The sequence below is a fragment of the Trachypithecus francoisi genome, unplaced genomic scaffold (genome assembly GCF_009764315.1).
Source record: "Trachypithecus francoisi isolate TF-2019V2 unplaced genomic scaffold, Tfra_2.0 Lachesis_group5, whole genome shotgun sequence".
Taxonomy (NCBI): Eukaryota; Metazoa; Chordata; class Mammalia; order Primates; family Cercopithecidae; genus Trachypithecus; species Trachypithecus francoisi.
The window spans coordinates 34,137,123-34,162,050 of NW_022681470.1; the positions used below are offsets into that span (position 1 = coordinate 34,137,123).

The 24,928-nt window shown below is 40.6% G+C and overlaps 1 long non-coding RNA gene across 2 annotated transcripts in view; it reads right to left on the bottom strand.

Annotated features, from left to right (window-relative positions):
- Nucleotides 1-540: 540 nt before the first annotated feature.
- The window catches only part of LOC117075289, a 230,656-nt gene continuing 206,268 nt past the window's right edge, over nucleotides 541-24,928 (bottom strand). The window contains exons 1-3 of one of the 2 annotated variants that reach the window (XR_004433935.1): nucleotides 7,000-7,119; nucleotides 5,724-5,841; nucleotides 541-1,657 (exon numbers count right to left, since the gene is read on the bottom strand). This is a non-coding gene — a long non-coding RNA (uncharacterized LOC117075289). Of the gene's footprint in view, nucleotides 1,658-5,723; nucleotides 5,842-6,999; nucleotides 7,120-24,928 lie in introns of those variants that run through there. The other variant, XR_004433936.1, reaches the window with a different exon arrangement.

Genomic DNA, 24,928 nt, shown 5'->3' on the forward strand with positions numbered 1-24,928 from the left:
GGATGTTTGAGAGGCCTCTTTTGAGATTGCAATAGATCAAGAGATTATACAATAAAAATGAAGCTAGGTGGCTAGGGACACAGATTGCTCATTACTTCGCATCCTTCAGGGTTCAGCCTTAGAATAACAAGCCTTCTTCTTGAGAGCAGGCTGCCTGTGGTCTGCCTGGGCCATACGTGCGGCCCCCACTGGGGGCCATGGTTCTGTGTGGAGGAGCTCAAGCTTCTTGAGGTCGTGCTGAGGATGAGGGGAGAGGATGAATATAAGGTGCACAGCTTGGCCCCTGGCATAGAGTGCCTGCTTGCTAGGTGTTAGGTGCTGCTGCTGCTGCTGCTGTTGGTTCTGAGAAGCAAGAAAGATGCAGCAGCATAGGTCTCTCCTTGGCTTGTTGGCTTGAACTCTGACTCACTTGTGTGAAAGCAGAGCTTTAGATGATTTGTGATGGGCTCACAGTTTTTCAGAAATGCCACAGATATTTTACTCCATGTTTTAATCATCAGTAATTGGCAACAACAGCAAAATGCTGAGGATACCTGAACATTCCATCTTAACGAGTTTTATTGATAGTTAGACCAAACCAGGATTCAAAACCAAATAAGCATGTTTTTCATTTCCTTTAATCCTCATAACTACTTTGTGAGATACATTTTATTATCCCATTTTATAGATAAGAAACTGAGGTTAAGAGAAGTTAAATAATTTTTCTTATGTCAACTTTTAAGTAACAAACGAAGGATGAAAAGTCAAGGCTCTGGTTTCACATCGGACTCTGTTTTGATTATACTACAGCAAGATCATGGTGCTTTTTGCTTTTAGAGAGAAAAGGAGGAAAAAAAAGCATAATTCTCAAGTCAAGTCCTTCAGAGGAACATGCCTATAAGATGTCTTTGTGGTATAGAGAAATAGGGTTATACTAGTTTGAGTATTCTTGCTGGGCTCTATTGTCTAGAATAGTCACTATTTCTCTTTTATAAATGTGGAAAATCTGTTTTCTGAAGGTGAAAGTAAATTAACATTCACACTCTGCAAATTTATTTTTCAAGGGACCTATACGATACTCTAAAGACTGTGAAAAAATAAGAACTTCTGGACTCAGAGTCATGTTTTTTCACAATTTAACTGTGCGCCATGTATCTTGGATCAGTATGCTCATTGTATGTTTTATGTGCCTGCAGACAATCCATGAAATGACATGACAAATATTGGCCATGAATTCCTTAAAGTTGCACTTGTGCCTTGCGTTTGACAGCTGACTTTTGACTAAAGGAATGAAAATGTTGGAGGAGATCAATGTTGTTGAATTCAAAGGGTAACAGAGATGCTATGCTGTACTTAGGGAATACCCTTGGAGGATGACAGCCTTTAAGAGCTACAGTCTGACAGGGAAACAGAGCCTGAGAAGGGAAGGGAGGTGTCCTCATCTTTCCCAGGGCCTGGTGACAATGTTTTTTGCTATAATATAAGTGCTGGATGCCTTTACTCATCTTAATTTCAAATTGATTCTTCATTTTGAATCAGTTAGACATTGCGCTGTAGCAGTCCACACAATATCACTTGTCTTCTGGGCCTTCCTGGAGGTCATATCTTGGCAGCACTTCCAGCTGACTTGCAATTATCTTCACTCGCTTTTTAAAGAGGCATTTGACAAGCAAGTTCACTGCAAAGAGAAAGAAATGGTTGCTACATATTTTTCCATGACTATCACAAACAAATTGGTGTCTCAATGAAGCTCCTTTCCACTTGGCAGCCTCAACTCATTGATGATGATCATCCTCTGTTTGGGACACATTGATGGAGATCACATTGATGGAGATCATCCTCTATTTGGGACATTGTGATGAACAGTGTAATAGTTTCAAGGCTAAATAAGCCCCAAGCCTTGCCTTCCAGATGGAAGCATTGTAGTAGGAACTAAGAGATGTACATAAATAACAATAGCACAATGGAGTCTCCATTGTTTAATAACTATGCGCTGCTTTTAAATCACAGGAAACTTCATCATCTTGGCCTTGGACATATGTCTTGCCATCCATACTATTTAAAATAGGTTTGGCCAAAGATAAAAAGGTAAGAGATAGCATATAATTGCACCACTAACCACCCTAAGTCCCCCAAATTCTGCTGCTGGAGCATGAGAAATTTTATTAGAAGTGTTTCTGAACACAAAATGTGAAATATCAGGAACTGTGAATGATGAAGAACTAGAAACACTCGTATTTTGTAATGTAGGGACATTCTGATATTATTTTAGGCCTAAGAATTCCTTATCTAGATTTAAGTTTCAGCCTCTTAAACGATATTTCTGGTCAGTTAATATTTATGAAATACCTACTATGTGCTCCCCACTTAGCTAGGTCTTACAGGGGAGGTACAAAGATAAATAAGAATTTTTTTGACTTTAAGGAGCTTGCAGCCTTGTGAGGATATAAAAAAAAAAACAAATAATTTCAATAGCTCCTGTTGGGTACTTTAGATAAGAAATCATGCTGGGCTCTGTCTTGGCAGAAAAGAGGGGTTTATGGCCCAAGTAGCGGGTCAGAAAGGCTCCCCAGAGAAGCAGCTGTTCCTCTAATCCTTGAGGGTATTAGAAAGGTGAAGAAAGTTGAGAAGGGAAGTCCAGGTAGAGGGAAAAAGAAAAGGCATAGAAGACAAGCATATGTGGTGTTTGGGGAGAATTCTTGACACTGTTTTCTTAGAATTAAGTGCGACTCAAGAAAGGTTATCAGAGGGAGGTAGGTCAGGCAAAAGGAGGCTTCAGGTAGCATGCCAGGTGTTTGGGCTCCATCGTAATGGAATTGTACTGAAAGTCTCCATGACTGCAATGTAGAAAAGACTTAAATGAAGCAAGGCAAGGGTGGGAAAACAGGAGCCCAGTTCAGGAGGCTACAAATAAGAGGTTATAAAGGCCTGAGTTAGTGCTGTGAAAATAGAGGTGAAGGAAACGGTAAAATTGGCAAAGTTGAAAACCGATTGGATCCAAATATCAAGAAAGAAAAGGTCTAAAATGGCTCTGAGGTTTGGAGCTTGGATGACTGGATTGATGGTGGTATCATTTACAGGCATTGGAAAGAACAGAGAAGAGAAGGTTGGGGGAGGGAGAGGAAAATCTAATTTGGGATAGGTATTGAAATAAGAGGTGTTTGTGAAACAACTGGGAAGGTGTTGACTAGGAAACAGGAGGTTCACATCTGAACTTCAGAGAAGAGGCAAGGGCTGAAAATACCAGCAGAGACCCTGTCTTCTTCTAGTCTGCCTCTCTTAGATCAGAACTCAGGAAGGAGTAAGCAAGAAAGTAAATAATACATGTCTAAGATTGATTGCTTGGGGGCTGTGGGAGGGAACTATTTGCTCTAAAAGAGAAAAGAAAATCTTTTAATATTTTCTATGCCTTAAATTCTGCATTACAGAAAAATACTTCAGACTAGAACAGAAGTTGGCTGTTAATCTCAGCCTGAAAGCATTTTTTCCACTACCTATATTTGGTGTCATTCAGTTTATTTTTAGACACCATTGGAACTAACTTTGGAGAGTCTTCTTTTGGAGTTTGTCCAGGGGCAGGTGACCTGGATAGTGAAGTATCTGGAAATTCTTTCATATGAGGATTAATTTAAATACTTGCAGATATTTAGTCAGGAGAAAGACATCATACACATACACAGAGATAATTGGCATACATAATAAAGGCTTCCTTCAAATATTGAAAGGGTCGTCACATTAAAAAAATAATAGACTTATTGAACATACCTCCAGCTGATCAATGAGTGGAAGTTATATGCAGGTAGAGTTCCCTTTTACTCAATAAATGATCATTAAACACCCAGATTTAGTATCCTCCTTTCTAATATAGGAGTCTAACAAGGAACAAGATAGATAAGGTCCCTGTTCTCCTGGAGTTCATATTCTAGTGATGAGGAGACAGATAATCAACAAGATAAATGACTTTATACACTGACAGGTACTGTGGGGAAAGGAATGTAGTATTAAGAAACAGAGTAAGACCAAAGGGGGAATGTGAGGGCGGGGGCAGAGCTCTCTAGGCTGGGTGCTGGGGAAGTCCTTCCAAGGAGGAGACATTTTGAGATCAGAATGACAAGAGCCAGCCAATTTTAGAAAGAGCTTTCTGGGCCAGGTAAACTCAAGTGAAAAGGCCTTCGGTCAGGACTGAGGCTGAGCTATTGTAGCAAGAGAGCAGGGTGTGGCTGAGGGAAGGTGAATGGGAACGTAGTACCAAGATGAAATTGGATGGGTAGGCAGAGGAAGCTCAGAAAAGGCTTTTTGGATTTTGATTGTGGAGGGAGATTACTATGTACATTTTGCATGGGCAGGACTTGTTCAGGCAGCAAATTATCTAAATTATACTTTTAAAAGATCACACTGGCTATTGAGTACAGAACAGAGTGTGTGGGAGTTTACACAGAACAGTATTCGAGAGGACAGAGGACAGTAGATTGGAGCAGAATGGTAATGTGGTAGAGAGAAATGGATTGGTTCCAGAAACATTTAATATATAAAAATCACGGGATTTGCTGAAGAATTGGATGTTGATGGGGCCATGAGGAAAAGGGGGAATGAAGGAGGACTCTTAGGTTTTTGGCTTAAATGTTCCATTGGATGGTGCTGCCATTTGATAAGATAAAGAGTGGGAGGAACAGGTTGTAGACAACAGAGAGGGTTAACAGTTATGTTTTGGATATATTATATTGAAATTCCAATTTGACTCACATGTGGATGTATCATGTAGGAAGTTAGATGCATGAGTCTGGAGCTCGGGGAGGAGGTCTTGGTTAGAGCAACAACAATTAGAAATCATCAACACATAGATGGGACATGAGCCATGTGGGTAGGAATGGAAGGAAACAGAAGAGAGACCTCAAAACTGAGCCTTACAAGTGTTTAACATTTAGAGACCAGTTAGAGGAAGCAGAGCCAGTAAAAGAGAAGGCCAATCATATAGGATAAAAACCAGGAGAAGGTGGCATAATGAAAATCAAAAGAAGAAAATAATTAAAGAAGAGGAAGCCATTCGATTTAAGGAAAATTCTGCAAAATTTAGATTTAGCCTATCATGGATGGAATCTCACAGTCCCCTGTCAAGGGAACAGGGCACATTATGTTTCATATCTCTCCTCTTCTAGATGATAAAAACAATGTATCTAGATAATAAAACAATGTACACCAGCCGGTAAATGCCACCCAGGCCAGCACTGACTCAGAAGAAGGGACACAGAGATGTCTATCAGTTGCTCAAGGCTTGTCCTCTGGACACTCTTGTTACAGACATTACTGTGTTCTTAGAGACTCCTTTCCCTAATTCTGAGTCCTTGCCTTGTTCTCAGGTCTTCAGGGATTTTACTGATTCTTGCAGTCAGTCATATGTCTCAACCAGAACCACTCTGGTTGTCTATCGATGTCCCGCCCTGGCCTGAGCAGACTACTACTTCCAAGATTTAGTTAGGTCCTTGTCCAGTGCTACCTCTGCCTCCCTTGTCCTTTCACCCATCATTACCACCATGGTTACTTCCTGATTATAGACCAATTCTCAGATACAGATCCATGCATCTTGTATGACCAGGCCCTTAAACTTTGTCCAGCACCATAGATCTTCCTAGATTCCATCAGCTAGTTGCATCTGGTTTGGGACAGCTCACAGTGCCAGCACCTGATTCTGATCATCATGAGTGAACAAGCTTACGTGGGAAGAACCATCTGGAAGGGGGTCCTACCTTAAAGAGCAACTCTCCCATGTGAGAATGTTGTCTGGATAGCCTTTGAGGACTCTTCCAATGTAAGAATCTGGGGCATTTTCAAATATAATGTCAAGAAATGAATCTCGGTTCCTTTCTAAGGAATCATTTAGAAAGCAAACAAACATTTAATGAAATACAATTACTTCTCCTTTTCTCTAGCATATGATTATTCACATTCTGAAATTCTGTTTCTGTATTTCTCTCATATGTTTTGTTTTAGGTTGAGGGATCTCTTATTTGCTGACAGGATATTTTGCTCCAGGCTAGTATATCGCTACTCAGGCAGAATTCTAAATGACAAGATTGTATACAAGAATGTACAGTTTCTTCCGGTCAAAGCTGACCTCCTAAAATTTTCTCGTATGTCCTAGACACTCAGTAAAAACTGAATGAATTGAACTGAAGCCTTTTAAAAAGTGGCTTCCTTGGTAAGGCAATGGTTGGCGTTTGGTGTTCATTACCAGGATCTGGCCTGTGATGGGAAGAGAAGTTTTTGTGAAGCACAATCTCTGTTTCTCTCATCTATCCTCCTGTCAACGTTCAGATGACAGGTTGATACTTTCCTGTGTGTAACTAGAATGCTGACAAGAATCATAAATTATAGATTTGGGAAATCTCAGAACATTTCTACACTTTTCTAGTAAGCGGCATCATCATAGTATGTGTGTGTGAGGCGGAGGCATGTCATATTGCCTTGTTCCCTGTCTCCTCCCACAGCCACACTTAATGCAATGTAGGCTTACAAAGGCCTGGGTAGGGGAAGATACTTTTGTATATCTAACACAAAAGTCATTTGTAGTTTGCATATTTGTGTTGTTTGACCCAAAGAGGGTTGCTAAAACATTAAAGGCCAGGCATTCTCCAGTCCTCATTGTTCTCTATTGCTCCTCACCTGCCTCATCCATTTTTGCTACCTGCTAGGCATGTGGATGCCTTTAAATGTATAAACCTGGTCTACAACATGATAGACCAGGAATCACAGCAGTGCTTGTAAACTGTCATAAGTTTTATTTGGACTGCAACAATGTAAACATCACAAAGTTTTAAGACAGAAACAAATTTAAACCATAACCAGTTTATTGAACAAGCTAGAATCAGCAAGGGGCAGGCAGAAAGCAACTTGATTCCTTCTCGCCCATTTATACTCCCTCTATGGAATTGTTCTTCCCCACCCCAGGATGGCTCTCGTGTATATCATTACTTCTCCGGTCAATCTCTGTTCTTAATTTAAAAAATATATATATATACATACATGGTTTTTAAAGTAAAAAGTCAAACCCAGTTTGATGTCAAAACTTCAACCTCTCATCCAATTTAATTGCCCCCATGGCTTTGCTCCACAGAGTTGCTGGACTTTCACTCAGGTACAAGAGCCTGCAATGAGGAAGGAGGATGAGATTGGTTTCTTTATTTTTTTTTTGTCTACTTCTACATTTCTTCTTCTCTATCTCTTTCTTGCCATCTAAATCCTGTTCCTGGTTCCCTCTTGGGCTGATCTCCGGAGAAGAGTGTTCAGAGAAAAGGCCACCATCTTTCTTTGCTGGTGTGTTGGTATCGCAGCACTGAGGCCCTCTGTGTGTCACAGCTCAAATGTAGCTTCTTCCCTGATTGGTTCCTTTGTGGGTCCCTTACATGTCTCCCCACTGGGAGCTTCCCATCAGCAGTTCCCTTATGTGGGAAGTGTCCTCTCCTGTGGGTCTCTTATGGTTCTACTGACATCCCCTGGGTTCCAGCCCATTGACACAGACTCTCACTCTGGTGGTACCTCATCTCTCTAGAACATCCTATAGGGAAGATGCCTTTCAAGAAATCTCAAGACTCGCTACTTTTGTCAGGTTTATGACCCACAGGAAAACAAAACCAAATAAAACATTTGGTCCTGGTGGCTTTAGAAGTGCAGGCCATTTCCAATGAACGTTTGCCCTGCTGCCACTGATGACTCCCCACAGCCTTTCATCCATAGACGTTTTTAGGTATAGTCAGGGAGGCAACAGTTTCTGAGTACACCAGACTCCAGAGATACAGATAAGCCCTCCTTATTGGCTTGGAGAAGGAGGAAAGTCCCCCTACTCTCTCATGTCAGGAGGAACAGCAAACTGACCATCTCCCAAGCCTCTCACTCACTACCAGCTCTCTCACAAACTCTTATATATTTTTCTATTTTTTTTTTTTTTTTTTTTTGAGATGGAGTCTCACTCGGTCGCCTAGGCTGGAGTGCAGTGGCGCAATCTTGGCTCACTGCAACCCCCGCCTCCCGTGTTCAAGCAATTCTCCTGCCTCAGCCTCCTGAGTAGCAGGGATTATAGGCGCACACTACCATGTCTGGCTAATTTTGTACTTTTAATTTTTCACCATGTTTGTCAGGCTGGTCTTGAACTCCTGACCTTGTGATCTGCCAGCCTTGGCCTCCCAAAGTGTTGGGATTACAGGCCTGAGCCATTGCGCCTTGCCTTTCTTATGTATTTCTTATGTCTTACGTTGCCTGAAGTTACCTGATAGGCTAAGTAGACAAAACTGGGGTTAGTTGATGGGTGAAGGGGGCAAAATGTCTCTCTCCAGGTCTTGCCTAAATGGTACACTGCCTCACTTCAGGAAGCAGAGCTACTCCCATCTATTATTCTCAGCTGTTGGCCTCAGCAATGAAATAAGAAAAGCAAGCACTCTTTACATCCTAACTTCCATTAAATAAAAACCCTCCTCCTACCAAAAGCCAACTTTTTTTTTTTTTTTTTTTTTTTTTTGCTTCTACTTTGGATCTCATTCTCTGTTGACTTTTAAAGGAAACCTCTCCCCTCTCTTCCACACAATCTCTCCCTCTCTACTGAAACAGTCCCATTAGTCTCCTATTAGAAAAAAAAAGTGGTACGTTCTCCCTTGACCCCACATACTTCTCTAGTTATTGCAATATTTTTCTGCTCCTCTTCACAGTCAAACTTCCTAAAAGCAATCTTCCTCTACTCTCTGCATCTCCAATTTACTCTTCAACTAACGCCTGACTTCCGTTGCCATTACTCAACGGAAACTACTGTTGTCAAAGTTAACAACCTCTGTGTTGCCAAATGCAATCTACACTCTTCCCTCCTCTTCTCTCTTAGTGTTTCACCAGCAGTCAGCTTAACTGACAAACTTCCTATAAGAAATGTTTTCTTCTTTTGTCTCCAGGATACCTCACTATCCTGGATTTCTTATTTCACTCTTCTTATTTCCTTCTAAGCCTCTTCTCTTCTAACTGACCAGGACTGTTAGATTTCCCCAGGGCCTCATTCTGGAATATCTTCACTTCTCCAGTCTTTCCTGGATGATGTTATCTATTCCCACAGCTCTAAACACCCTCTGTATTTGAAAGGATCCTAAACTGCTAGATCTAGCCCAGAACTCTCCTCTCTCTGGTGTGGCATATTCAAATGTTTACTTAACGTGATGTGTGGAAGCCATCTCACAATTAAAATATTCAAATCAGAAGTAAATACTCCTATGAATGCGATTTCTCTCTCAGTCTTTCCCATCTCAGAAAGCAACAATGCCCTTCCTTCCTGTTACGAAAGCTAGAAATCTGGGAAACGTTCTTATTTCTCCTCTTTTCCTAAGGATACAATATAGTCCTATGTTTATTGATAGGCTTTCATATATCTAGCCCTGGATACCCCTGCTGCATTCTCTCCCAGCTCCTGCTTGTTCTACCTGCAAAACAGAGCCCTCATCTGGTGATGTCTTTCCCTTTCAATTGCCACTGTCTCAGTCCAAACCTCTGCCATTTCTAGCTCAAGCATCTCAACTGCCTTCTAGTTAACCTCCCTGCTTTCACTCTGGCCTGAAACCTGATCCATTTTCCACCTAGCCTACAGAGCAATTTTTAAAATATAAGAATTTTACTATAACCCAAAATATTTCAGTTGTTTTACCATTGAAAATATATGAGTTATAACATATATATTATATATGTTATATATATATATATATATTATATATGTTATATATATATATATAATTGTTTTATAATTGAATATATATAACCCACCTTGGGTAAACCCTGGATGCCCAGTCCCTGGACACAGATCCCACCTTCACTCACAGCTCTCTAGCCATGTAAGGTCTTTTAGCCCTAGGAGTCAGCCACCTTTTCTACCTCAGGGCTTTTGCACTTGCCAGGCACTGTACCATACACCCTGCTCACTCTCATCCTTCAGGTCTCAGCATAAGATCATCTCTTCTGAGATGCTGTCTCTAACCACCTTCTATAAAATAATGTCCCCTGCCATTCTCTATCTTGGTCTTCTATTATTTTCTATGTAACTCTCATTACAAACTTTCTTGTTTGCTGTTTGTGACTCCCTCTGGACTGTAAATTCCACGAGGGCAGATAATTTGTCTGGCTTGCTCACAGTTGCATCCTCAACACTTACTACAGGGTCTGTTGATAGAAGGGATGCAAGAAGAATAAGTTACAAGAATGAATTGGTGAACAGGGGCACAGCTCACAAAGAGACAGCTCACTCCCCAATTGTCCTTCCAATTGCAGTGTGTTTGAAAATTATAACATGAAAGGAACAGAGAAATATGTTGGAATATTGGAAACATTCATTCAGTTCACCTCTATTTAAGGACTATTTATTTTCTAGATGCCCAGCACTACTGTTCTCACTGAAGATATAACTGTTAACATGGTGTAACGTCTCTGTCTTCATAGAGCTTTTGTTCTCATGAAGGAAACAGACCACAATATATTTAGCAAATGCAGATATAAATAATATTCTTCCCTAAGATATACGTTAAGAAGAAAAGTAAGCAGGCAAGAGGATAGAGAATGACCATAGGGAGGCCATTTTAGACTGGCTGGTTGGTAAGGAAGCCCTCTCTGAAGAGGTACATGTGAACAGAGATGCAGGGAAAGGGCATTTCTGATGAAGACTCAGCAGGTGGGAAGGCACTGGGGTGGGAATACGTTTGAGAAGCTGAAAGAGTAGAGAGAAGATTAAAGATTACCAGAATAAAGTGAGACAAGAGTAGGAAAAGTTGAGGTTGGAGAAGTGGTCAGGGCTCAATCACAAGGGGTTTTAGAAAACATGGCAAGATGCTAGAATTGTGTTATGAATGTGATAGAAAACTTTGTAGGGATTACAGCAGGAGGACAACCTAATCTCATTGACATTTGACAGACCGTCTCTGGCAGCTCTGTAGGAATTGACTAGAGGGCACTAGAAATAGTAAGCCCAGTTAGGAGGCCATTGTGGTAGAGATGAGAGATGACCTGTAGACATGGAGAAAAGTGCAGAAGGAAAAGATATATTTTGAAGGTAGGATCTAGGCAACCTGCTGGATAGGCTGCAGGTGTAGGCAAGTTTCAGGCAAGGTTTTACATTTAGGCCTGAGCAAATGGGTGCGATCTATCATGAAGAGGAAGCCTGGCGGAGAGCATGTTGGGGGTAGTGGTGAATAAAGAGTTCTGTTTTGGCCATGTTATGTTAGAAGTGTATTGAAAACAGACACAAGCCACTTTGATAATGCACAATTCTTAGGCTGATTGTGGTAGACAGCTATAGCCATGTAAGGAGTTGAAATTGGTGAATCAGTTACTGCCTTACAACCTCATTACCAAGTTATAATGAAAGCAAGTCTCATATCTGATTTGACCACATATGCAGACATAACGTCATTAACAAGTAGGCACAGAGCAATTTATACGTCTCTCTGTAAGCCTGATGCAATCCCAACTCACTGTCCTTCCAGGTGTTCCAACAACTGTATCAAATGAGGAGTTCACTCAGCAGAAGGTAATACTCCAAGGCAAGGTCAGACACCCAGAAATCCTTTGCCCTAATGGCTGGAAACAGAAGTGTTTAAGAATTAAGCTTTTACACTGCCGGTGGGAGTGTAAATTAGTTCAGCCATTGTGGAAGACACTATGGCAATTCCTCAAGGATCTAGAACCAGAAATACCATTTGGCCCAGCAATCCCATTACTGGGTATATACCCAAAGGATTATAAATCATTCTACTATAAAGACACATGCATACTTATATTTATTGCAGCACTATTTTCAATAGCAAAGACTTGGAACCAACCTAAATGCCCATCAATGATAGACTGGATAAAGAAAATGTGGCACATATACACCATAGAATACTATGCAGCCACAAAAAAGAATGAGTTCATATCCTTTGCAGGGACATGGATGAAGCTGGAAACCATCATCCTCAGCAAACTAACACAGGAACAGAAAACCAAACACCACATGTTCTCATTCATAAGTGGGAGTTGAACAATGAGAACACATGGACAAAGGGAGTGAAACGTCACACACTGGGGCCTGTCGGGGGGTTGGGGTCAAGAGAAGGGAGAGCATTAAGACAAATACCTAATGCATGTGGGACTTAAAACGTAGATGATGGGTTGACAGGGGCAGCAAACCACCATGGCACATGTATACCTGTGTAACAAACCTGCACATTCTCCACATGCATCCCAGAACTTAAAGTGAAATAAAAATAAATAAATAAATAAATAAGATTTAAATTCACAGTTAAGGTCAACATCTGGCTGAATTTAACATTCACATTTGACAGTTTTACTCTCATTAAAAAATGTTTGGCATTTTTTCGAAGCAAAAAAAATAAAACTTCATTTTAAAATTGTATAAATAAAAAAAGAATTTAGCTTCAGGTACTATTTCTAAAGGTACAGCCTATGGGCCTTGATAGCTTCTTATATTTTATTTTTATATGGGTAGAAAACGTCCCTACGACATTTTAGCCAATTCCCATATCTTGATTACCTCTAATTCGACCTATAAAAGCCCATTTCTAACATCCATTATGCTGATTAACAAGCCACTAATTTCACAAATGAAAACCCGGTTTTGACTTCAGCATGCTAATTAGCAAAATGTCTGGTGTTGATCAGAGTTAAAGATAGCTGAAGTGCTTGTAGTAGCTGCCTCTGGAGGATGGCCTTTCTGCAATGAAGCCAGCTGTAGTGCAAATTCCTGATTAAAGCAACTCTGTAGCTTAAAGTAACTAATATACACTTTTGGAGCACACTTTCTATGTTATAGTATTATAAAGTAGATGACAAACAATGTCACGAGTTGCCAGGTAGACACCCACACAGAGACATCTTGGAGGTAGCTAGATACATAAATATGATGCTCAGGACTGCAAGAGTACATTTTTGAGTCCTTGGCATATTAATGGTGTGTAAAGCCATGAACCTAGATGAGCTCATCGAGAGTGAGTAGCTAAGAGAAGGAAAAGAGGTCCAAGGATTGAGACCTGGGACACTCCAACATTTAGGAGCTAATTAAAGAAGGAGGATATAGCCAAGGAGATCAAGAAACAGCTAGTTATATAGGCAGATGACTAGAAAAGCATGTTGACCTGAAGGCCAAGTGAAAAAAAGTTTCAAAAAAGAATGATCAAATGTGTCAAGTGCTATAAGAGACTAAGTAATGGGGATTGAGAACTTAACATTGCATTTACCCAGACTGAAATCACAAATGTCTTGATAAGGACAATTCCCATACAATAGTAGAGATGAAAACATGATTGGCATGGACTAAGGAGAGAATGGGGGACAAGGAAATAGAAACAATTTGGGCAACTCTTTAGAGTTGCTTTCCTATACAGGGGAACAGAGAAATGGAGCGGTAGTTGGAAAGTACCAGGGGTCTAAGAGGTCTTTGTTCTTGTTCTTGTTGTTATGTGAGATATTATAGCATGTTTTTATGCTGGTAGAACGGATCCATCAGAGAGGAGAAATTAGAAAGCAAAGAGAGTGCCCCCTCCTGATGCTATGACACAGAAGGGGGAGGGCCATGCTGCTATCTATGATGTCCACCCAGATTCCCTGCCATCAAGATAAATTTCTAATCTAGAATTGAAGAAGTCCCCTAGTAATTCAGTGGGATGGAGAAAATTAATTTACAAAAGAACTTGAATTCTAAAATAAAAGACTACCTAGGAAGACACACCCCAAGCCCTGCATCTCTAGACCATGGGCTAGGAGTGAATGAGAGGCTTCTCCTCTGTTACTCACTGGCAGTGGGTTTTGCCTGACAAATGTTCTAATTGACCTGAGCCACAAGTCCCTAATCCATCCTGAGCAGGGATTATATCAGCCTCAGCAATTGCAGAAACAGCCCCTGGCAACAAGATCAGGAATCTGCCAGCATCTCAGTGAATGTACAGAGAAGAAACAGCTCACCACAAACCAGAGAGAGGAACCCCAAGGTCCACTGACTGGGTGCTGAGGCTCTCCTTATGTCTTCTTAAGATCACAAGTCTCACATTATTAACTCAGAAGCCTCTGTGCAAATGATAAACACCGCAAACCCAGAAAAGCCCAGGAAGCAAGGAAGGTAATTGTGACCTATTCCCCCACGCCTCTGTACACCTGAAACTCCTGGCCCTCTGTCTCCAGGATTAGATATGTGCACTTCCAGCCTCACTCTTGCCAATGCTGCTTCTGTCATTCCATTATCACAGTCAATTCATTCCTGTTTCAGTGACCCTGAGAAGGGACTTCAAGAGGAAATATGATCTCACAAAGGCTCCTTATATGTCCCTAGCTCTGCATCCACATCCGGCTTGATTTAGCCAGGAACTTAACATCTTTAATCGAAACTTTGCAGCTCTCTTCTTGTTGCTAACCTCCCTGTTCTCTATACTCCAGTCTGTGAGGCTAATCTTCCTGGAAGAAATTTAACCTCATATTCCCTGTCGTCAAATAAATACTATCATTTTTTCTCCATTGCCTGCAGACTGAAAACAAATACTTTGTAAGGGATGTGTGATCCTTCCTAGACTGCCCCCACCTCTTCCAAGCCCCTTTTCCCCCTTCCACTTTGCTCCCATGGAACTGGCAGCCCAGGTGTCAAGTGTGGTAGGCTCTTGCACAAAGGCACAAGCTGTTTCCTTCACCAGAAATGCACTGTCAACCCTTGCTATCTGGTGAGCTCTTATTCACCCATCAACATCCAGCTCAAATGTCACTCCCTCTCTGAATTCTGCTATAGACATTGTTGATTACCTACCCAGCATCTATTCACTTCTTGTTTCACTTTCTATACCATGTACATGATTCCAGTGAAGTGTATTTCAGGGAAGGGGTCTTTTTTTTTTTTTTTTTACCAAAGCCCATAATGATAATCCTGTTCCTTTATATCCCATGTGAATGCTGTTGTCCCCAGAGTGGGTATGTGACCTGTACTGAATGAAGGAAAATAAGTTTTCACAATTTGAGCAGAAGCTTTTCTCTCTCTTATGTTAGACACAAACAAGAAAACTATTGCCCAAGGTGATGCTTCTGGCCATGATACCACATCCATTAGGTGAACTGAGGTCAAATTAAGCCCACACAAGAAGGCAGAGCTGAGAGGGGAGCAGAGAAATGGAATCAGAGCCCTGGTCATACTGTAACTTTTGCCTACCAATGACATGGACATTATGTCTTGTGAGATAACAAATTTCATTTATTGTTTAAATCAGTTCGAACTGGGTTTTCTGGTACTCGTGGCTAAATGCCTCCTACCTGATGCATCCACTCTCAGTTACATAGCATCAGCATTCCTCCATGCTCCCCTCCCATAGGACTCAGTCATAGTACATTTATATGTGTCTCTCTATGCAAGACTGTGACCTCATCAATATCTGTGTATCTTTAATGTCTCACACAGTTTCCAGCACACAGTAGGTTGATGTGTGTAGAAGTTATAAACAAATGAATGGATGAATTCCTTGGTAATCCCAATAAACCACTCCACTGGGTTATAAATTATTAAGAGGAAGGTAACAAAAAAGAAATAAAGGAAGAATCCCTTCAAAGAGAACAATGCTAATAACTGTAGAGATATCAGTGTTTTGTATTAATTAGTATCTTCAAGTTCAGTTTCCCATTGTGTCCCTTCTTGCAACAGGGACAGGAAATTGTGGCAAAATTAAAGCAGATGAATCTACCTCAGAGCTTATGAAGAGTTCAGATTTCTTGTAGTTTTGAATCTTGTCTTCAGCATTCACCAGCAATTTGACCTTGAGCAACCTCTCTGAGCTTCACTTCTCTTCTCTGTGATTTGGGGATGATGATATCTCACAAGGCTGCCTGAGGCTTAAAAAAGGTTAAGTCTGAAAGAACCTATTGTAGTTCCTGGGTCAGAACAAATATCTAAGATCATACAGGTGTGGAAGATAGACAGCCTGCTATATTTTTGTTTGTTTTAATTGAGAAAGGTTTTCTTAAGAGAGAAGCTCTCTCAGCTGTCATTCTCCCAGAGCTAAGTTCCTTTATTTCCATCTCTATTTGTGTCTGAGCTTAGCCTAGATACAACTACAGAGATGAAGGCAGGACATTCCTTATGTTGTGACAGGAGCATTATAGTTTTCTAGTTAAGAAAATAAACTGGAACAGAAAAAGTAGAAAAATTAAGTAGGAAGAAAGGATGGAAATGTCTATTCACTGAACCCTATTGTAGCTGGGGCAGCTGTTTCCCAGCCTTGAATACAGTGGGATGTGTATTATTACCCCTGTCTTACAAATAAGGACACCTAAGCTTAGGGAACATAAGAATTTATCCAAACCACATGACTGGTCAGAGGCAGAGGTGCCAATCCAAATCCATTTGGTTCCAGAGATGATGGGGAGGCTACAGAGATTTGGGACAATGGCCAGTACCTAGTAAGAGAGCCAGAGTCTGGGGTCCTACTATACCTAGCAGAACCACGGGAGTTGAGATAACACAGCCAGCTTACTTGCATTTTCCCCTGAGTCCTGAGAGAGAATGATCCATTAGTAATTTAATTCATTCCCTGCAGTTGGTGCGACATAATTCCCTAACAAAGTGTATTCAGGCCAGTCCACAGGGGGACCAGAAAAAATGAAGTAGGACTCTCAGAAATCATGTTCTTTACATGAAAATAGATCAGGCAGTGTGGGAGGGGGCAAACTGAAAATAGCCTGAGGGAGTGAGAGACAAAACATGTGAAACAGTGAGAGGGAGGCTGAGACAACTGTGATGTGGTGAAGAAAGGCCACTATGCAGAGAAAGGAGCACAGGAAGGGAAGAGATGGAATGATTTTTTTTTTTCAGGATTCTGTTAAGCCATCCATTCATCCCCTAAGGCAAAATCATTCCCCAAAAGACAGAGTATTTGAAATTATGTCAACTTACTTAAAGTACCACTTCCTTGGTAGTCTATCTGCCCTTCCAGAAACACTCATTTCATGAAAGAAAGAAAGAAAGAAACAAATAAATAAATAATAAATAAATGGGTAGATAGATAACATTTTCCCCAGATTTGAAATTAATGCATCTTTATTATATAAAGTTTAGAAAGTACATGAAAAAAATCACCTATCCCATAGCATGAATATTACCACCTGCTGTGTGTGTGTGTGTGGTGTGTGTGTGTGTGTATCTCCACAATGTTGCAAAGTAACAAACACATGTTGCTAATGTTTCTGAGGTGTCCAGAATTACCTGTATTCTAGACGACATCAAATTTTTGTCTTCTCAAAGACTTTGAGTCTTCATCCTTATCTCTCCTGCATCATAAAATAGACTTTAAAAGATATTAGGCTGGGCGCGGGGGCTCAAGCCTGTAATCCCAGCACTTTGGGAGGCCAAAGCAGGTGGATCACTTGAGGTCAGGAGTTCGAGACTAGCCTGGCAAACATGGTGAAACCCTGTCCCTACTAAAAATACAAAAAATTAGCCAGATGTGGTGGCAGGCACCTGTAATCCCAGTTACTCGGGAGGCTGAGGCAGGAGAATTGCTTGAGCCCAGGAGGCAGAGGTTGCAGTGAGCCAAGATCATGCCACTGCACTGCAGCCTGAGCGACAGAACAAGACTATCTCAAAAAAAAAAAAAAATATATATATATATATATAAAACCCACATATTCCTCCATTTATCACTTCATTTCTCATCACCACCCTTTGAAATAATTGTCTTCATGGGCTGATTCCATTTCATCTCTAATTCATTACTGCTGTAAAATCATATATGTTATAATTTTACTATACACCTATGTAAAATCTATACATGTGTATAATTACTATATGTGTATATATATATATATAATTTTACATATGTATATAGTAATATATATTACTATATATAGTATATATAATAATTTTACATGTTTTGTAAATATGTAAAATTAGGTAAATATGTAAAAAACTATAATTTTACATATTTACAAAATTATATATACACATATATATAATTTATAATTATATATAATTACTAACTGCTTGTTTTAGAAATTTCCTTCATTTACCATGTCCCTCTATCAATTCAGCTCCAGTAGAGCACTGTCTGTTGGTCTTTTCTCTGGGTCCATCCGGCTTTTCCTGAAAAGACTACCAATGTATTCTATAGACTTGCTGGAGTTCTGGGAGATGATAAATAGGGAGTGGAGACTAGACTTTTACTTTTTCCTATTAACATTTGCCTCTCCTGCCCCTCTAGCCCTCTGCTATTCAGGGGACTGGAGAGAGGTTCTAACTGCTCCTCACAAGACTTCCATGCAGCTCTCTCGTGTTCAGGTCATCCTCTCAGTCCTGCTGTGGCAGTGCTGTAGGCTGAATGTTTATGGCCCTCCAAAATTCAAGTGTAGAAGCCTAATCCCCAGCGTGATGGTATCTGGAGGTCAGGCATTTGGGAGGCGATTGGATTATGAAGGCAGAGCCCTCCTGAATGGGATTAGTGCCCTTATAAGACACCCCAGGGAGCTAATTTGTCCCTTCTACTATGTGAGGACAAAGTGAGAAGGCACCGTCTATAAACCAGGAAGCAGGCTCTTACCAGACAATGAATCTGCTAACACCTTCATCTTGCTCTTTCCAGCCTCCAGAGCTGTGAGAGAGAAATTTCTGTTGCTTAGGAGCCACCCAGTTCATGGTATTTTCTTGTAGGAGCCCAAGCTAAGACAGGCAGATTGTACTAATGGAACTAATTCTTCACTTCTCCCTTCACCCATGTCCTTTGCCATGTGACTCTGCAATTCCTTTCACTAAAGAGTCATGCCATGTGATTACTAGGCCACATGATTATTAGACTTGGCCATGTGATTCTCTTTGGCCAGTAAATGAGGTATGAGTGATAATGTGCCAGTTCTGAGCCTCACCCTAGCTTTTTCACTTGTCCTCCTGTGCCTCTGCCTTCCCCGTGAGAAGGATATGATCGTGCTAGCTTCCTGGCCTCAGGGGAGGGTGAGAGACAAGTGCAGAAGAGCTGCTCCTGCCAAGGAGCTAGGCCAAGCCCAGCCTTGAGAAAAGCCCCCTGTTGACCCACAAATGCATGAGTGAACCAACCAGTCTTCTGAAGTGTGAATAGCAAGAGATTATGGTATGCCCCCAGGGTTTTATGATTGTTTCTCACCCATTATTATTTGAACTATTCCTAATCAATGCACACTTTTCTTCCAGTACCTGAAGTTTTCAGGGGGGGTGGAGATGGGTTTTCTCTTTGTCATCCCTCTTTTCAAACATTTACCACTTCTTCATCTAATTCAACTGATCATTTTTCAAATTTTGTTGATGCTTTTCTCTCACTGTCTTTCACCCTCCTATTCTCTTTGCCCTTTTCAACTTCTACGTGTTTAAAACTCCCGTTTTGTCATTTTGAAGGCTTATTCTAGAGTCAGGGAAATAAAAGATAGACACATGTGGTTAATCAAAAGTCCCTGTTTCCTGAAACTTTGTGCTCTCTTATATTACAGAGGCAATGCTATTGTTCACCAAATAATTTCCATTTTTCCTCTGGCTACAGTCATTCTGGCTGCTGCATCTAGGCTCTGGCCTAGATGATTGGCCAGCAGCATGTAAGCAGAAATGATTCAGGCCACTTTTATGATTCTCTCCTCCTATTATCTTACATACAATGTATTGTAGTAATGATTAATTTAGTCTTTACATTATGTAATATCAAAGAGAATTTGGACTGTGCTAAGGAAGGAATGAACATTCTCCACACATGTATCCGTAGGATTTTGTATCTCCCTTTCTAGAGGAGACAAAGAATAACTTTTTATTCATATCATACATGAACACAGCTCTTGGATCATTCCATGCTGCTGATACTGTTGTTTAGAAGTTCAATATGGATAGAAGGGTGTATTTGGACACTGAGAATCCTAGGGGTGGACTGTATCAGATATTATTAAACTTTGTAGCTTTGCTGCCATTCTCAGCTCTTCTCTGAACTTAAGGATGTAATGCCTAAAATAACATTTTCCAGACTTGCTTAAAAAGCCCAGTTTCTAGTTCGACTCTGCTAATTAGTGGCACTGCTACCACTACCCTGACTCCCTCAGGAAGTGGTAAAGTCCAGCCCACATGCTGTGCTAAGGAGTGGGAAGACACCACTGTAAACACATAGTTTCCTCCCAGCTGGTGATTGGTACTCCAGTCAATCAGGTGACTTGAGGGAGCCCACATGAATTTTACCTTGTCCCCTGTGTATTGAACTTCTGAGCCCAGACACCTTGCTGTGTCACTATGTCACTTTTCTTACTCTGAGTGCAGATGCATGCGTTCAGTGTCACAGAACTATGAATCTGGAACTGTATGGAGGTGGTAGGATGACTCCAAGGTCCCTGACAAGATAACTGGCCTCAAGTATGGCACCGACAGCAAGGATACTTCCAGAACAAGGAGACACCTCTTTTCTATTTGAAGGGAGATGACTGAAATCATGAGAGGCAGAATGTGGATACACAGTAATTGAACTTGAATACTTCCAGAAGAATTGTCACCTAGGCCACTCTGGGTCCTTTGATGTGTTTCTCCCAGGTGGTGACCATCTCAGCTCATCTGTCATGATGCTGCAGTTACTACTTTGTACTGAATGGGCTGGTGAAAAGTTGGTAGCCGCTTACTGTATCCTGATAACACCAACGTTTTTGCCTACTTCTGGTGCCTTCTGGCAAGCTCTAGTGAATTATACCACATAGCACCCCACAAGTGTAACTATCAACAATGAATCATAGGACTGGAGACTGAACAAGCCATGCAGTCTTCCTCTTTTCAGGAATCACTGGAGAAGGCTTGAGAATAATGCTGCAAATTTTAGTTAACATTTGGTCAACCCCTGGGCTACAGCTGCAGATGCTGCTGACATGGCTACACTTTCCAAACTGGAGAATATGCCCCTCCCGGTTGTTATTATGAATGGAATTCCCCTCACTCCTTGGGTGAGAATGACCTGCCTCCTGGGGGTAGTCAACTATTACCATCTTCCCATGTCTCTTAAAGTGATGTCAGTGACTGGTCTCACAGCTCTCAGGATTGAAATAGTATATATTTCTGACATGGAGGTATAGTGCATAGACACCACCTTTTGGATTCAGAAGGCAGATTGGGAGTAAAGAATTAACCTGTTTAAGACTCATTTCTTGCAGGACTCTAGCAAAGCTCCATGGAAACTGGCCCAGGGCTTTGGTCAATAAATGCCAATCAATCAGAAGGCTTAGACCCCAGGAACCTGAGCAGAACTTGGGAGGATCTAATGCTTCTCCAAACAAGAATGCTGTTATAGAAAATCTTGCCAGTAAACTACCACCTCATACAGTTGCAACTCCAAGCCTTAGATCTCAGTTCCCTGTTCACATCAGAAGTAGGACTGGTGCTTTATCAGCCATAAACATGGAGCTTGCAGAGCAGGGCTAGAGGAAAGCTCCACCACTCAAATGCTGTTGAATCAAGGCACTAATGGTGTCAGGTGAAAGGCTGCTGCTTCCTTGGTCAGACAGCTTAAAAGTCCCACAGTCCAAGAGCTGTAGTCTAATATCTGTGCTTGTTAGATCCTGGACCTTGATCTGAAATGTAATAAGCGGTGCAGAATCTGAACGTATGTTAAAATGCCTGTATCCAAGAATTTTTCCCAAGGAATGATGGCCTGGCAAGCCTACTGTAGGTGCTGGCTTGCTGTCTACTCTGTTTTGCTTCGTAGACAGTATTCAATTCTGGTATTTCCCCCCACTACACACACACACTATTTTTCTTGATGGCATCATCAATTTTCATGGCTTTAAATGTCATCTATATGCTGCTGATTCTCAAATATAAATTGTACTTGTACCTTTGACTTCTCTGACCTCAGGAATTACATCCCTAACTACTTACTTGACATCTCCATCTGAATGTCATGCAGACATCCCAGACTTGATATGGCTCAGACTAAAACACAATTTCATTTTCTCCACTGCTGCTACCTTTTCCACGCCATCCTTCTACCTGCCACATGGATGCCACCATCTCCCACCCGGAGCACAGATATTTCTTCTTCTTACCCTCCTCTGCCCCATTCTCCTTATGGCAGACAAAGGGATCTTTCAAAAATGTAAACCAGGTCATCTGATTCCACTGCTTATTGGTACAATAACTGCACAAATGCTAAATTTATATAGCAAAAAGGCCCCCAACTACCTTCATGATGAAAATTGCCTCATCCTTCAAGACTCATTTGAAAGTAATCTCTTTTTTTAAGCACCTGTCCTTTTTATGTTTTCTAAAGGAAATCCTCATCCTTATTCTCATACCTTTCACAATTTTTAATTATTTAATTGGCTTAATTGTTTGATTTCTCTATTAGCTCTAGAAAAGCAAATATCATATCTGTCTTATTCATCATAATTTTTGCAGATTTGGGACAATGGTCAGTACATAGTAAGTGCTCAATAAATATTTGTAGAGTAAAATAATAATCACATTTCTAGTTGTGTTTACTGAGCAGGTCCTTAGAGTATCACTTGATTGCCTTTTTTACTTTAGCTAATATTTTTCTCTCAGATGATGGCCATTTCTTAACAAAGAAATAATTTTACTTTTAATTACTCTAGGGGAGTTGGATATGTACTAAGGCAAGGAAAACAGTCCTATATATGCAGATGTAGATGGTGGGATAATAATATTAGCTTCCTAGCTCTGCAGCTCAACTCACCTTGCGCCTCTCTACTTCAATACAACTGAAAACTGCTTCATACATCTTTGGGTTGCTTGAGAATAGTTAAAACTATAAATACGACATTTATGCATGCAAGGAGTTCCGTATGAAGTTTTTAATAAAGATTTGTATTTTAAAAATGGCTTGTGTCATTATTAAAATTTAGTTGGAGACTGAGTTCAGTTAACTTTCTTCAGAGTTAGTGGTCCTTTGCCTATATGACAATGATTTGAATTTGGGGTAACATTCCTTCCTTTCACAGCTACCACAATTCCAACTGTGGCTCCATTGTATTACAGCATTTATTACTGAAAAAATTAAAATGTCTGTTGCCAACTAATATTAATTCTTCTGTAGATAAGCTCTTCACTTGTTTTCTTACTTTTGCTGGGGGCACTCATGAGATTTTTTTCCCTCTTTATAATTCAAACCTTGTGCCTAACTATATATAAGTAGCATTTTATTAATTTTACCTATTTGAGATCTTTTCTAAAAATCAAGAAATATTTTCATTATCTTTCCTAATTTAATCTGCTTCCAATTGTTTGGGACAGTTTTCAAAAGCACTTGTAATTATCTGATAAAGCTTCTGCCTTCTATCTTCTATATTCATAATCCTCTTTCACATTTTCTTATTTCCTCTGCATTTTTGAAGAGCTTCTCAAGTTACTCTTGCCAATAGTGATTTACTTTTTTTCTCAGCATCAATTTGGTTCCTAAGTGCCTCTGATATAAAGTCAAATTCTTCCTCAGAAGGCCCTGATTTATAGTTGCTAGACTTGTACCTCCTCATTTCTATGATTTTTATGATATTCCTTTTCAGGATGACAATAATGCTCCCAGCTAGTATTAAGGAACATCTAATGACTGTGAATGATACCAACACCAATGCTATCACCATGCCAAGTCAATTATCACACTTGGTTAGCTGGTGAGGAGTATCCTACAAACATACTTAAGCTGTGAGAATCTCATTCATGCAAGCTCTATAGTGAGGCTCTTATTGAAATAGAATGGAAAACAATGATCTGAGGATAGGTAAAAGATGAGAATCTCCTCTGAGTGGACCAACTAGAGAGAAATGCACTGCAGAAGGTACCTATGGGGTACATAGTCTCATGCCAAAGAGCACAGCTTGGGGAATGGCACAAGGGCTGGATCCCAGCTCCCACTTGCTCCCTTGGCTGGGCACCTGTGCAGTAAGCAAAATGTGCAAATGTACATGGCAGCTCCGGTTCCAGTTGCTGCAAAGGCCAGCACTATCATTTCATGATTTGGTTGTTCGAGTCAATAAATCTTTGTTTGTTTAAAAGAATTTCATGATTTGGTTGTTCGAGTCAATAAATCTTTGTTTGTTTAAAAGAATTTCATCACTTGCAACTGAATGAATTCAGTTGGTCTGTACATATGATATGATTATTTCTCCAAACACTAACAAATAAGATGCAGAAAGTGTTGGCATGAGCTATTGGCTGAGGAAGGACAGGAAGTTTGGGAATATCTAGTATTAATACAGTCTCAGATGACATCATTAATGGGCATAGAACATGGTAAGGAGAAACCTGTGAGCTGAGGTTACACATATTATCCAAGAACAGGCTATCAGGGCAAAGAGCCCCTGAGATACCAACTCATAGTATCTTAAGGCTGGGAATGAGGGCCTTTTCCTTGGTTATAGGGACCAACTTAAGACAGAGTGCAGTGTATTTGTAGCATGCTGAGAATTCAGAAGGGAAAGGACTTAAAAACACGTTTTCTAGTCCACAGTATAGGCCTTTCTGGGTTATACTGAGACCCAATGAATCTATCCAGTTCCTGGGCTTCTGTCTTACCCCAACATGGATAGATCATCATGCAACAGTCCAGTCTGACCCTTTCTGTCAAGAAATGAAAAGGAAGGAAAGGAAGGAAAGGAAGGAAGAAAAGAAAGGAAGGAAGGAAGGAAGGAAGGAAAGGAGGGAAGGGAGGGAGGGAGGGAAGGGAAGGAAAACATTCATAAGATTAAAATACTGATATCAGGTTAAAATATAACTCTTCTCTGAGATAGCTGCATTACAAATGTGGTGGAGGGAGACATCATGTCAAGCTACTAGAATTAAGCTAAGAGTATAAACTCCTTGGACAACTGAATTTAATTAGTATTTGTATCCCGTGTGCCTAGCAAAGTGCAGAGCATAGAGTAGGTAGTCATAATATGTTTCCTGATTGGGAAAATCCATGTTGAATACATGAACAAGTGAGCT